Here is a 14,799-nt window from a genome sequence, read left to right as displayed (position 1 = left end):
AGACTTTACTTCCTCCCTATCAAATTTCAAGATGAACACAATCATATTGTGATTATTGGTTCCTAAGGGTTCTTTTACCCTCAGCTCCCTTATCACCTCTGGTTCATTACATAAAACTCAATCCAGTATAGCTGATCCTGTAGTAGGCTCAACGACAAACTGCTCTAAAAAGCCATCTCTTAGGCATTCAACAAACTCACTCTCTTGAGATCCATTACCAACCTGATTTTCCCAATCGACCTACTTGTTAAAATCTCCTATGACTACCATAACATTGCCCTTTTGACTCGCCTTTTCTCTTTCCTGTTGTAACCTGTGGTTCACCTCCCAGCCACTGTTGGGAGGCCTGTATATAACTGCCATCAACGTCCCTTTACCCTTACAGTTTCTTAACTCAACCGACAAGGATTCAACATCTTCTTATCCTATGTCACATCTTTTTACTGATTTGATGCTATTCTTTACCAGCAGAACCACACCACTCCCTCAGCCTACCTTCCTATCCCTCCGATATAACATGTAACCTTTGACATTCAGCTCCCAACTACAACCATCCTTCAGCCACGATTCAGTGATGGCCACAACATCATACCTGGCAATCTGTAATATTGCAACAAGATCATCCACCTTATTTCTTATACTAGTCGCATTTAGATACAACACCTTGAATACTGTATTTGCTATCCTTTCTGATTCTGCATCCCCAATGATTTGAAACTCAGCCTGTTGGCTGAACTAAGTCCCATCACCTGCCTGCCCTTCCTGACAATCTGACTGCATTTTATCTTTAATTTTTACCATCCATCTTATCCCAAGTCCCTTCACTCCAGTTCCCACCCCCTTCCAAGTTAGTTTAAACCCTCCCCAACAGCTCTAACAAACCACGAGAATATTGGTCCCCCTTGGGTTCAGGTGCAACCTGTCACCTTTGAGCAGGTCATACCTCCTCCAGAAGAGATCCCTATGATCCAAGAACCTGAATCCCTGCCCCCTACACCAGCTTCTCAGCCATGCATTTATCTGCCAAATAATCCTGTTTCTACCCTCACTGGCACTTGGCACAGGCAGCAAATCCAGAAATTACTACCCAGGAGGTCCTGCTTCTCAGCTTTCTACCTAGCTCTCTAAATTCTCTTTTCAGGACCTCATTGCTTTTCCTTCTTATGTCATTGGTACCAATATGTACCAAGGCATGTGGCTGCTCCCCCTCCCTCTCCAAAATTAACCTCCCAACCGCTACGTCTTTGGACTGTGGGAGGAAACCGGAGCACCCGGAGGAAACCCGCACGGCCACGGGGAGAACGTACAAACTCCTTACAGGCAGTGGCAGGAATTGAACCCCAGTCACCTGTACTGTAAAACATTGTGTTAACCACTACGCTATCATGCCCCACTCTCATCCCTTTGATTCTTTTTACCATTAACCCAAATTAGGGGCATTTGGCACTGACCAATTAATCTATCAACTTCCACATCTATGGGATGTGGGGAAATAAAGCAGAGCCCCTGGAGGAAGTGTATGTGGTCACAAGGAGAATGTGTAAACTTCATACGGACGGCAGCTGAGACGAAGGTCGGACCTGGGATGCTGCAACTCCACCAACTGTGCCACCCTTAAGCACTGGTTATAAACTGGCCCCCTGGGGAGGAAAGACAAAGGTGGAGGGAGAGTGAAGCAGGCTTGGAGATCAGAATGCTTCTGCTGTCCGGAATTGTGAAGAGCAGCACACTGCCTGAGGAAAGGACAAATTAGAGCAGGTTCAACAGGAACTTTCACTGGGGAATAAGGTGAGGAGGTGATTTGCTTCTTCAAAGTGCTGTCATGGTAAATGGGCTGAATGGCCACCTCCTATACTTGGCATCTGAGATGAAGATTGTCGAGTGGTGGTCATGGGTTTTTGCTCTTGGCTCACCCTTGACTCCTGTGTCTGATCCAGTTCATGTTTTCAGACTCACAGGGCAGCCTGCAGTGGGACAGGGTTGATGTAGCAGCACTGTGAACATACAGCCATTCACCATTGACCCCGTACACAATGAGCCGGTCAAACTGGGAACAGGGCCAATGTCTCTTCTAGCAGAGAAATTCCCACACACTGTCACAGCCGGGCAGGGTGTCAATGCAGCGCAGCCTCTGCAAAGATTTCCTTCTCGTCCCCTGGCCAAAGGAAAGTTAAGGCAAAACTGATCTCCATAGTCACAGCTGAGCCCACAGCTCACACATGGGATAGATGTGGGCACTGGGGGAGGGAATCAGGAACTGGATCCAATTACTCCAGTCCAAACTCATGAGTGGGAAACAGATAGATTCCTCATCAGATCTGGAGACTGGCAGGGCTGTTCACTCTCTCCGGTCTTGTTTATGTGCTGTACAAAACCATTTGCCGAAGCCATCAAGAAAGACGAGAGGATAAGAGGGGTGACGATGCCCAGGCAGTGGAGGGACCCGAGTGAAAACATCCCTGTACATGGACAACATCACCATCTTCTGCTTGGTTCATAGATTGCTCAGCATCTGCGACCAGTTTGAATTGGCATCGGGGCCAGAGTTAACTACATGGAGAGCAAGGCCATACTCTTCGGCAACTGATCCAGTGTGCCCTTCACCAGCAGGCCTGATTACCTGGCGGTGCTGGGGATCTGGTTTGGAGGGGCTGAGGCATGCAACAAAAATTGGCTGGAGCCGTTTGGGAAGGTGAAACAGAAAGTGGGACTGTCCCTATTGGTAACTGGGAAGAATCTGGTCATGAGGTGTGAGGCAGTCTCAGTGCTGTTGAACTTGGTGCAGGTGTGGCCTGTCCCCAACTCCTCCAGCCTGGGAATCACCCAAGCTGTCTTCAGGTTCATCTGGGATCCAAGATGGAAAGGGTCAGATGGGGCAAAAACATACCCAATCTCTTCATCGACTTCATGTGTGGCTGCATCATGTTGTGTGTGGAACCCAAAAACGTGGGCACCAAGTACCACTATATGCCAAGGCTCTACCTGTCTCTGGTGTTGCCAAAGATGGATATGGCCTCATTGCAGTGTAACGTCCCAGTTAGGCACATTACCTGTCCTTTGTGGAAAAGGTCTTCCAGACCAACACACCCATCAGACAGTGATAAACATGGACCACTTTGTAGACGCTGCAAGAGAAGGATTTGATGGTCACAGTGGAGTGGTTCCCTGAGTAGTCTGTGTAGACCGTCCTGCAGAACGCCTCATCACCAGAACCCACCAACAGGCACCAAGACCTCGTCTGGCTGGCGGTGAGAGTCACAGTCAGATCCTTCCTGCATGCCTAGAGCATCACTCCCTCCGTGTGTTGTCCGCAGGGGAAGAGATGAGAGCTCTCCTTTTTGTGATCTGTGGGTTTGTGAAGAGGCTGTGGAGAAAGGTGCAAGGTTCAGATCTATTGTCTGCTCCCAGGGTCACACACAGGGACAAACACCACATGGTGCTGGCAGATCTTCAGCTCAGTGAAAGGCTTTGGTGTTCGTGGGGGAATGCTGTCTAACAGCACGTTCCAGGTTGAAGGAGTAGGTGCTGGGGGACAGACCAAAGCTTGGTGCAGCCACCGCAGGGGCTCGGTGGGGAAGGACCACAGTATCTGCTTCCTCTGCTACTAGAGAGCAAGGGGCTAGGTTGGGTGAGGAAGCCTGACAACTGTTGTAGTATTATACTGCCCCAGGGGGCTATCTGAGTGACAGCAGGGTTTCCCAACCTGGGGTCCATCGACCCCTTGCTTAATGGTATTGGTCCATGGCATTAAAAAAATGTGCAGTATTGGAAGGGAATGCAGTAGAAGAGGACTGAAAGCATTGATGATGAACGTAAAGAATGAAAAGGCATTGCACGGTTCATTTTTGTAAGAATTTAAATAAAGTTTATTTTGATTGTGAATACTACATCCACCTGGATATGACACATATCCATCCTGGCAGTGGGGAATCTCTTCCCCATCTATGCTATTTCAAAACTCAACCTATAACCGGCTCAAAATCAAATTCCCTCAGCACTACCTCTCCCTCAGTATAGTGGTCCCTCAGCATTGCCCTCCCACTGTTTGGCTCTCCCTCAGAATTCCTTCTCCCAGTGAGGTGCTCCCTCTGTACTGCCCTTTCGCGCCATGACACCCCCTCAGTACTGCCCCATTCACACGGTGACACTGCCCCTCCCACAGTGCAGTGCTCCCTCATGGTGCCAGTCTACACTGGGGTTGTTTGTATGGGTTATACTTATGTAGCAGAGAATGAAGCTGAAATTCTGGGAACAGTCAGATCTAGGACTCCTCCTCTACACATTCCTGAACTACTGATATTGAAGGTTTCCCTTCTCCTTTCATTCTCACAATTGTTGCGTCATCGCGGACCCCAGCTTCATCAGAGAGGTGAACAAAGGACCTCACAGCAACCCCTCTAGTCTGAACAAGGGTGGGGAGAGCTAGGCTTCTCACCACTCAAGGGGTGACCCCCAGTTAAGAGGGGCTGAGGAACTTTGGGGTGCAGAGCTGCCCTGAGGTCCTTTGCAGATCGAGATGAGGGGACAGCTTTTTCACCAAGTAAACAGGTTTGGAGAGTATAAATTGTTGGTGTGGTCTTGCTGGGCCAAAAGGCCTTTTTCCCTCCTGTGTGACTCTCTATGACTCTATAAACCAATACTAGATTAATAAAAAGAGATTGGTGAACTAATTTGACTATTGGCTGTGTGACTTGTTTAACAGTGTCACAGCCATCTGCAGTCCAAACGCCCAAGGCTTTGTTACATCACCCCAGCAACAGCCAAGAAAGGGTCAAGTTCATGGTGACTCCATTCCTAGAACAATCTAGATAGAGGAAGCAGCCTGTTTGACTGGCAGTCATTCCCCATCCTGAACTCTCATTCTTTCCATCGCTGATATTTAATGTCTGCAGTGTGACCGCAGATACCTCAGCTACTCCAACAGCACCTCACAAACTGCGACCTCTACCACCAAGGTCAAAGAACACTACCTCCTCAGATTTCTCTCCAAGTTATGCACCATCCTGACTTGGAAACACATCTACCGGTAGTTCTTTGTCATAGTTGGCTGCAAATTCCAGAATTCCCCACACAATGCCATCACTGCAGTGGTTTAAATGGTGGCTCACCACCACCTACTCATGGGCAGTTAGCCATGGGCAATAAATGCTGGCCTTGTCAGAAAGAAATGAAAACATTCGCTGGCTACTTTCCTGTTGCTTATGACCCTGCTGCCCGAGGAGTTTGTTGACAGTACTTTAGAAGAACATGTGAAATATATTTGCATTGGGCTCCCAGGCAGTGAATACCAGATCACAGACACTCAGTCTATTAAAACATGCGGCTTTATTGATATGCAAGTCACCTTACAGTCACTGAACTCTCCAGCCATGGGAACTCCTCTGCCTGGGTACATTGGAAAGGGATATCGTAGCTATTGCAAAAACATGGTTCCTTGATGTTGGATAGTAGGGATAAGCTCCCACTACCTGTTAAATGCTCCCAATGGCGTGGATCTCAAATAGCCTCTGACATCTAAGTCCAGCTCCTGGTCTTCACGTGTGGCTTAGCTACTAAGCCTGGCAGAACCGTTTCTACTGACAGGAGAAAGGGCCAAGGGTGGGCTACTGATGCCCTAAAACCAGTCGCTTCGGGCAGATGGGGCTTGTCATCTGGGGTTGGCAGCTCATCTAGGAGAGGGTAGACTGACCTCAAACCTCTGCTGCCTTGTGGCTATACCCACATTTTTGGGGAAGGCTTTGGGAGTAAAACCCCGAGGACAAATCCAGAGCTGGAGTCCCTAAGGCAGTCCTACATCGAGTTCGATGCTGACTCCGCCAGTCCCTGCCGTTCCTTCAGCTGCATGGAGAAGGGGAGCCTGTTGCATGGGCAGCAGCTTGCTCTCCACAGCCCTGGCTCGTGCACATCACACAGACAGCTGGGACTCGAGTCGCCCTGATCGATGGAGGGCCTACTACAGAAACACGGCTGAGGGAGGGATGGGACTGGCAGCTCAGTGTTCTGGGCTACAGATGCAAAAGGGAGGACATTTTGTTTTTGACTGGGGAGAACATCACGAGGATAATCCTGGGCAAATATAGTGAATCTATATTGGTGGTACCGAGAGATAAAGGAATGCTCGTTTTGATGGGATTGTATTATAGGACCCTCCCCAACAGTCAGAGGGAATAAGAAGAGGAAATATGAAGGAAGATTGCAGGTAACTATAAGAATAATAAGGTTGTAATAGTGATTTTAACTTTCCAAACATTGACTGAGGATGCCATAGTGTTAAGAGCTTTGATGGTGAGGAATTTGTTAAGTGTGTTCTGGAAAATGTGCTTAATCAGTATGTAGCTGACTCTACCAGAGAAGAGGTTACACCCAACTCTTCTTGGGAAATAAGGCAGGGCACATGACCGAAGTATCAGTGGGACCACGACCATAATTCTGTTAGTTTCTAAATAGTTATGAAAATGATAAGACTGGTCCACAAGTTAAAATTCTACATTGGGGCAAGACCGATTTAGATTATATTAGACAAGCACTTTCAAAAGTTGATTTGTAAAAGCTGTTTGTAGGTAAAGGGCTGCCAGGTAACTGGGAGGCTTTTAAAAGTGAGGCATAGAGAGTTCCTGCTAGCGTAAAGGACAAGGCTGGGGGGGTGTAGGGAACCCTCAATGACAAGAGATAGTGAGGTTCTAGTGAAGGACAAGGAGCCATTTGTCAGGTAGGGTCAAGTGAATGCCTTGGGGAGTTATGGGGGAGGGGTAGGACAGCACTTAAGAAAATTAGAAGGACAGAAATGGGACATGAGATAAGATAAAGGAAACTCCAATGTGATTCTACAAGTATATGAAAGAGAAGTGAGGAACTCTGGAGAGAATAAAGCTGCTTATGACTCAACAGGGTTATCTCTATGTGGAGATGGGTGAGGTCTGAAATGAATATGTCTCATCTGTGTGTAATAAGGCAAAGGACATTGATAATGGGAAACTCAGGGAAATAATAATGTCTGAAAATGTCCAAAAAGCAAAACAAAGGGCATATAATAAAGCAAAAATTAATGGGAAGGTAGAGGATTTGGAAGCTTTTAAAAACCAACAGGAAGCAACTAAAAAAACAATAAGGGGAGGAAAGATGAAATACGAAGGTAAGCTAGTCATTAATATAAAAGAGGATACCAGATATTCTCAGATATGTAAAGTGCAAAAGAGAGGCAAGAGTGGAAATCGGACTCTGGAAACACGCTGGGGAGGTGGTAATGGGAGACAAAGAAATGGCTGATGACCTCAGTAAGTATCTCTGTCAGTTTTCACTGTGGAAGACATCAGCGGTATGCCAGAAGTTTGAGTGTGTCAGGGGCAGAAGCGAGTGTACATGCCATTGCTCAAGAGAAGGTGCTCGGGAATCTGAAATGTCTGAAGGTCAGTAAGTCATCTGGACTAGATGGACTACACCCTGGGGTTCTGAAAAAGGTAGCCGAAGAGATTAGCAGTGATCTTTCAAAAATCATTAGATTTTGGAATGGTTCCAGAGGACTGGTAAATTACAAATGTCACTCCACTCTTTAGCAAGGGAAGAAAGCAAAAGACAGGAAATTATTGATCAGTTAGCCTGATTCAGTGGTTGGGACGATGCTGGTGTCCATTATTAAAGATGAGCTTTTGGGATACTTGAAGGCGCATGATAAAATAGGCCAAAGTCAACATGATTTCCTTAATGGGAAATCTTGCCTGTCAAATCTGTTGGAATTCTTTGAGGAAATAAGAGGTAGGATAGACAAAGGAAAGTCAGAAGAGGTTGTGTACTTGGATTTTCAGAAGCCTTTGACAAGGTGTCGCACATGCGATTGCTTGACAAGATAAGAGATTGTGGTATTACAAGAAAGATACTAACAGGGATAGAATGCAACACACAGAAAATGTTGGTGGAACGCAGCAGGTCAGGCAACATCAAGAGGAAGAAGCACTGTCGACATTTCGGGCTGAGACCCTTCGTCAGGACAGGGATAGAATGTTGGCTGACTGGCAGGAAGCAAAGAATGGGAATAAAGAGGCCCTTTTCAGATTGGCTGCCAGACACCAGTGGTTTTCCACAGGGCTTGGTGTTGGGACCGCTTCTTTTCACATTGTATGCCAATGATTTGGATGATGGAATTGATGGCTTTGTGGCCAGGTTTTGCAGACAATACCAAGATATGTGGAGGGGTAAGTACTGCTAAGGGGAGTCTGCAGAAGGACTTGGACAAATTAGGAGATTGGGCAAACAAGTGGATACAGTGCAGGGAAGTGTCTAGTCATGCACCTTAGTAGAAAGAATAAAGGCATAGACTATTTTCTAACAAGGAACAAACTCAGAAAGCAGAGATGCAAAGGTTGGGAGTCTTTATGCAGGATTCCTAAAGGCCATCTTGCAGGTTGAGCTGGTGGTGAGGAAGGCAAATGCAATATTGTCATTCATCTTGAGAGGACTAGAATATAAAAGCTAAGATATGATACTGAGTGAGGCATTATAAGACATTGGTCAGACACACTTGGGGTATTGTGAGCAACTTTGGGCTCTCAACTCTAAGAAAAGATGTTCTGGCATAGGAGAGGGTTCAGAGAAAGTTATTGTGAATGATCCCAGGACTGAAAGGGTTAACACACGAGAAGTGTTTGATGGCTCTGAACTTTTACTTGCTGGAGTTTAGAAGAATGGAGGGGGGGGGGGGGTTCTCATCAAAGCCTATTGAATATTGAAAGGCCTAGATAGAGTGGACGTGAAGAAGATGTTTCCTATAATGGCAAAGTCTAGGACCAGAAGGCACAGTCTTCAAATAGAAAGACATCTCCTTAGAACAGAGATGAGGAGGAACTCCTTTAGCCAGAGAGTGCACAATCTGTGGAATTCATTGCTTCAGACAGAAGTGGAGGACAAGTCACTGGGTATATTTAAAGAAGAATTTGATAGTTTCTTAATTAGTAAGGGCATCAAAGGTTATGGAGAGAACACAGGAGAATGGGGCTGAGAGGGATAAGATCTGTCATGATGGAATGGTGGAGCAGATGTGATGGGCCGAATGGCCTAATTCTGTCCCTATGTCTTATAACTTTATGGTCTGGGAGGAGAGAGTGAGATGGGATGTGAGAGAGATAGAAATACTCTAGAGATCTTCTGGCCTTATAAAATGAAACATATTCTTCCTCCCGACAATAATTAATTCTCTTCTTCTCTTTCACGCAGCAAACTGGATGGTCAACTGCAGATCTTCTAGAGTCCCATTCAACCGAGGCAGCTCCTTCCCTGAAAGTGTGTAATAGGATCATGTGGAGGGAGCTTTATTCTGTGCTTAACCTGTACTCTGGGATTCATTTCGAAAGGGATGGTGTGATGGGACAGTGTAGAGGGAGCCTCATACTGTGTCTGACCCTTTTTTTATTACAAAATCCTTTATTACAAATATTGGTGCTATACAATATATACAAAACAGTGGCAAACACAATTACTAAACTACAAATAGACAATAGACATTACACCAAAATATTGCCATCTCTATCCACGATGGCATTTACACCCCGCGGAGCCCAACGGTCTCGAAACTCCTCTAAGGTCGCCGTGGACTGCGCGTGTTCTTTTTCAATATTTACCCGGGCACGAACATACCCTCTAAACATTGCCAGGCAGTCTGCCCGGGGAGATCCTCCCGCCACCCGTTTCCAAGACCCTCGGATGGCGGATTTCGCCAGCCCCAGGAGCAAGTTGACTAGGACATCCTCATCCCTCCATGCCCCCTTCCTTACTGGATGGCCATATACAAATAGGGTGGGGCTAAAATGCAGCCAGAAGGCGAGAAGCAGCCCACGCAAATACGCAAAAAGAGGCTGCAGCCTCGCACACTCCATGTACATGTGGTACACGGTCTCCTCCAGCCCGCAGAAGTGGCATGCGGGTGGGAGATCCATGTACAAACTAAAAAACTTATTGCAGGGCACCGCTCTATGCAGCACCCTCCAGCCGAGATCCCCCAGGTGCATGGGAAGAAGCCCCTCGTGACCCTGGGGGTGTGTGATGAGACAGTGTAGAGTGAGCCTCTGTGTCTATCCCTGGGAGTGTGTGATGGGGCGGTGTAGAGGGAGCCTCTTTCTCTCTCTGTTTGACCCTTGAGGTGTGTGATGGGGCGGTGTAGAGGGAGCCTCCCTCTGTATCTAACCCTGTGATGGGACAGTGAAGATAAGAGGGAGTTTCAGTCTGTATCTGACCCATGCTGCCCCTGCTCCAGGAATATGGAATGGGACTAGTATAGGTTACACTACAAGGTAGCTTTATTCTGTTTCTAACCTGTGCTCTCCCTGACCTAGGCATCTCTTAACCGTTTGCAACCTTGTTCCTTTGTAAGATCTTTGCTCCAATGTTCACTGAATTGCTTCCAGTTCCGGTTTAAGGTAGTGCTGGTGGAACACAGCAATGACCTGGTGGTCAGCAAACAAAACTATAAATTACTGTATGATTCACAATCTTTCTCAGGTACGATCACTACGATCAATAGCCTGTGACTTCCCTTTCAGTGTGGAGCTTTCGAACTGTCAGTATGACTTGGCATTTTTGCAATGTGAACTGAAGTCTGGAAGGTGCGGGACCGCTGCGGTGTGGGACGTACGGGCAGAGTCGAGGTGGTAGGGCCTAGGCCGAAAGTGGGGAATGAGCCACTGTTTAGCTATTGATGGAGAGGCAATCTGATCGGCAGTACTGAAGCAAGACAGAGTCGAGGTGGAAAGACCCGATTGATTAAGTACGGGGTCATGGTGTCGGAGTCAGAGGCGAGGGATGGGCCAGTTCAGCTTGCTGCTCCACGAGGTTTACTCTTCTCTGCGCTGAACTGAGGCTGTGGCTGCAACTAATGGGCTCCTGAATCGGCTGTGTGATAACTGGCGGTGGCTCACTTTGGTGAACTTCAGTTCTGAATGTTAATTGCTTACTTTTATTGTTTGCACAATTTGTTGTTTTTCTGCACATTGGGTGTTTGACTGTCCTCTTTCTTAACGGCTCTCTTTGTTTCGTGGCTGCCTTTAAGAAGCTGAATCTCGATGTTGTAGATCGTACACATACTTCGATAATAAATGGACTTTGGAATTTTTCCAGTCGCCTCAGACCAACCATTTCACAGTTGTTGTGAGAACTGGCATCTCTTGTGTTGTTCTCAGGAGTTGGAATGTAATGTGACCGCACTGATAGTCAGAGTGAGGCGGAACTCAGGCACCACATACTGATCATTTGTGTGAGGGCCCGGGCCGTCGGTGTACAAACACCAAAGACCAGAGTGGTCAGACTGTCCGGTTGGATGCCAACGTCTGAACAGGAACGAAGTGATTCAGCCACCTCTTGGCCCGCTTGGTGCTGAGATCAGAGAGGTTACGTTACTAGGCTACCATCCCCTGGTTTGAGCTAATGACATCAGAGCTGAGCCCAACCAGTGGCACCTGGCGAACGCTATGCGGCCAATGTCGATTGATGAGCTTGATTGTTATAATGATTCGACATTGAAGCAAGTATTCGGTGATACAGAACAGTCCGTTGTCACCTAGCAGGATAATGCTTGTTCGTGTGAAGTTTATAAAGTAAACATGAGAATAATAAACACAATGAATACACCAACAAGGACAAAATAGTGTTCTGGTGCAAAGTAAAGCTGGACAAAGAGAAATGCTGAGGGAATAATGGAACGTGTGGAATGAAGAATTCCAGGACACAGCAGCACCGCTGGAGAGGCAGTGAGAACCGGGTGCCGCTTGGATTTCCAGTGGACAGGAGATGAGAAAGGGGTGCCGCTTGGATTTCCAGTGGACAGGCGATGAGAAAGGGGTGCCGCTTGGATTTCCAGTGGACAGGCGATGAGAAAGGGGTGCCGCTTGGATTTCCAGTTGACAGGGGATGAGAAAGGGGTGCCGCTTGGATTTCCAGTGGACAGGGGATGAGAAAGGGGTGCCGCTTGGATTTCCAGTGGACAGGCGATGAGAAAGGGGTGCCGCTTGGATTTCCAGTGGACAGGCGATGAGAAAGGGGTGCCGCTTGGATTTCCAGTTGACAGGGGATGAGAAAGGGGTGCCGCTTGGATTTCCAGTGGACAGGGGATGAGAAAGGGGTGCCGCTTGGATTTCCAGTGGACAGGCGATGAGAAAGGGGTGCCGCTTGGATTTCCAGTGGACAGGGGATGAGAAACGGGTGCCGCTTGGATTTCCAGTGGACAGGGGATGAGAAAGGGGTGCCGCTTGGATTTCCAGTGGACAGGGGATGAGAAACGGGTGCCGCTTGGATTTCCAGTGGACAGGCGATGAGAACCGGGTGCCGCTTGGATTTCCAGTTGACAGGGGATGAGAAAGGGGTGCCGCTTGGATTTCCAGTGGACAGGCGATGAGAAAGGGGTGCCACTTGGATTTCCAGTGGACAGGCGATGAGAAAGGGGTGCCGCTTGGATTTCCAGTGGACAGGGGATGAGAAAGGGGTGCCGCTTGGATTTCCAGTGGACAGGGGATGAGAAAGGGGTGCCGCTTGGATTTCCAGTGGACAGGCGATGAGAAAGGGGCGCCGCTTGGATTTCCAGTTGACAGGGGATGAGAAAGGGGTGCCGCTTGGATTTCCAGTGGACAGGGGATGAGAAAGGGGTGCCGCTTGGATTTCCAGTGGACAGGGGATGAGAAAGGGGTGCCGCCTGGATTTCCAGTGGACAGGCGATGAGAAAGGGGTGCCGCTTGGATTTCCAGTGGACAGGGGATGAGAAAGGGGTGCCGCTTGGATTTCCAGTGGACAGGCGATGAGAAAGGGGTGCCGCCTGGATTTCCAGTTGACAGGCGATGAGAAAGGGGTGCCGCTTGGATTTCCAGTGGACAGGCGATGAGAAAGGGGTGCCGCTTGGATTTCCAGTGGACAGGCGATGAGAAAGGGGTGCCGCTTGGATTTCCAGTGGACAGGCGATGAGAAAGGGGTGCCGCTTGGATTTCCAGTGGACAGGCGATGAGAAAGGGGTGCCGCTTGGATTTCCAGTGGACAGGGGATGAGAAAGGGGTGCCGCTTGGATTTCCAGTGGACAGGCGATGAGAAAGGGGTGCCGCCTGGATTTCCAGTGGACAGGCGATGAGAAAGGGGTGCCGCTTGGATTTCCAGTGGACAGGCGATGAGAAAGGGGTGCCGCTTGGATTTCCAGTGGACAGGCGATGAGAAAGGGGTGCCGCCTGGATTTCCAGTGGACAGGCGATGAGAAAGGGGTGCCGCTTGGATTCCCAGTGGACAGGCGATGAGAAAGGGGTGCCGCCTGGATTTCCAGTGGACAGGCGATGAGAAAGGGGTGCCGCTTGGATTTCCAGTGGACAGGCGATGAGAAAGGGGTGCCGCTTGGATTTCCAGTGGACAGGGGATGAGAAAGGGGTGCCGCTTGGATTTCCAGTGGACAGGCGATGAGAAAGGGGTGCCGCCTGGATTTCCAGTGGACAGGCGATGAGAAACGGGTGCCGCTTGGATTTCCAGTGGACAGGGGATGAGAAAGGGGTGCCGCTTGGATTTCCAGTGGACAGGCGATGAGAAAGGGGTGCCGCTTGGATTTCCAGTTGACAGGGGATGAGAAAGGGGTGCCGCTTGGATTTCCAGTGGACAGGCGATGAGAAAGGGGTGCCGCTTGGATTTCCAGTGGACAGGCGATGAGAAACGGGTGCCGCTTGGATTTCCAGTGGACAGGGGATGAGAAAGGGGTGCCGCTTGGATTTCCAGTGGACAGGGGATGAGAAAGGGGTGCCGCCTGGATTTCCAGTGGACAGGCGATGAGAAAGGGGTGCCGCTTGGATTTCCAGTGGACAGGGGATGAGAAAGGGGTGCCGCTTGGATTTCCAGTGGACAGGCGATGAGAAAGGGGTGCCGCTTGGATTTCCAGTTGACAGGCGATGAGAAAGGGGTGCCGCTTGGATTTCCAGTGGACAGGCGATGAGAAAGGGGTGCCGCTTGGATTTCCAGTGGACAGGCGATGAGAAAGGGGTGCCGCCTGGATTTCCAGTGGACAGGCGATGAGAAACGGGTGCCGCTTGGATTTCCAGTGGACAGGGGATGAGAAAGGGGTGCCGCTTGGATTTCCAGTGGACAGGGGACGAGAAAGGGGTGCCGCCTGGATTTCCAGTGGACAGGCGATGAGAAAGGGGTGCCGCTTGGATTTCCAGTGGACAGGGGATGAGAAAGGGGTGCCGCTTGGATTTCCAGTTGACAGGGGATGAGAAAGGGGTGCCGCCTGGATTTCCAGTTGACAGGGGATGAGAAAGGGGTGCCGCTTGGATTTCCAGTGGACAGGGGATGAGAAAGGGGTGCCGCTTGGATTTCCAGTGGACAGGCGATGAGAAAGGGGTGCCGCCTGGATTTCCAGTTGACAGGGGATGAGAAAGGGGTGCCGCTTGGATTTCCAGTGGACAGGCGATGAGAAAGGGGTGCCGCTTGGATTTCCAGTGGACAGGGGATGAGAAAGGGGTGCCGCTTGGATTTCCAGTGGACAGGGGATGAGAAAGGGGTGCCGCTTGGATTTCCAGTGGACAGGCGATGAGAAAGGGGTGCCGCTTGGATTTCCAGTGGACAGGCGATGAGAAAGGGGTGCCGCTTGGATTTCCAGTGGACAGGGGATGAGAAAGGGGTGCCGCTTGGATTTCCAGTGGACAGGGGATGAGAAAGGGGTGCCCCTTGGATTTCCAGTGGACAGGGGATGAGAAAGGGGTGCCGCTTGGATTTCCAGTGGACAGGCGATGAGAAAGGGGTGCCGCTTGGATTTCCAGTGGACAGGCGATGAGAAAGGGGAGCCGCTTGGATTTC

Source organism: Hemitrygon akajei, chromosome 9, assembly GCF_048418815.1.
Source record: "Hemitrygon akajei chromosome 9, sHemAka1.3, whole genome shotgun sequence".
In the NCBI taxonomy this organism is placed as follows: Eukaryota; Metazoa; Chordata; class Chondrichthyes; order Myliobatiformes; family Dasyatidae; genus Hemitrygon; species Hemitrygon akajei.
The sequence above is the reverse complement of the archived record's forward strand: the minus strand, read 5'-3'. Positions refer to the sequence as shown.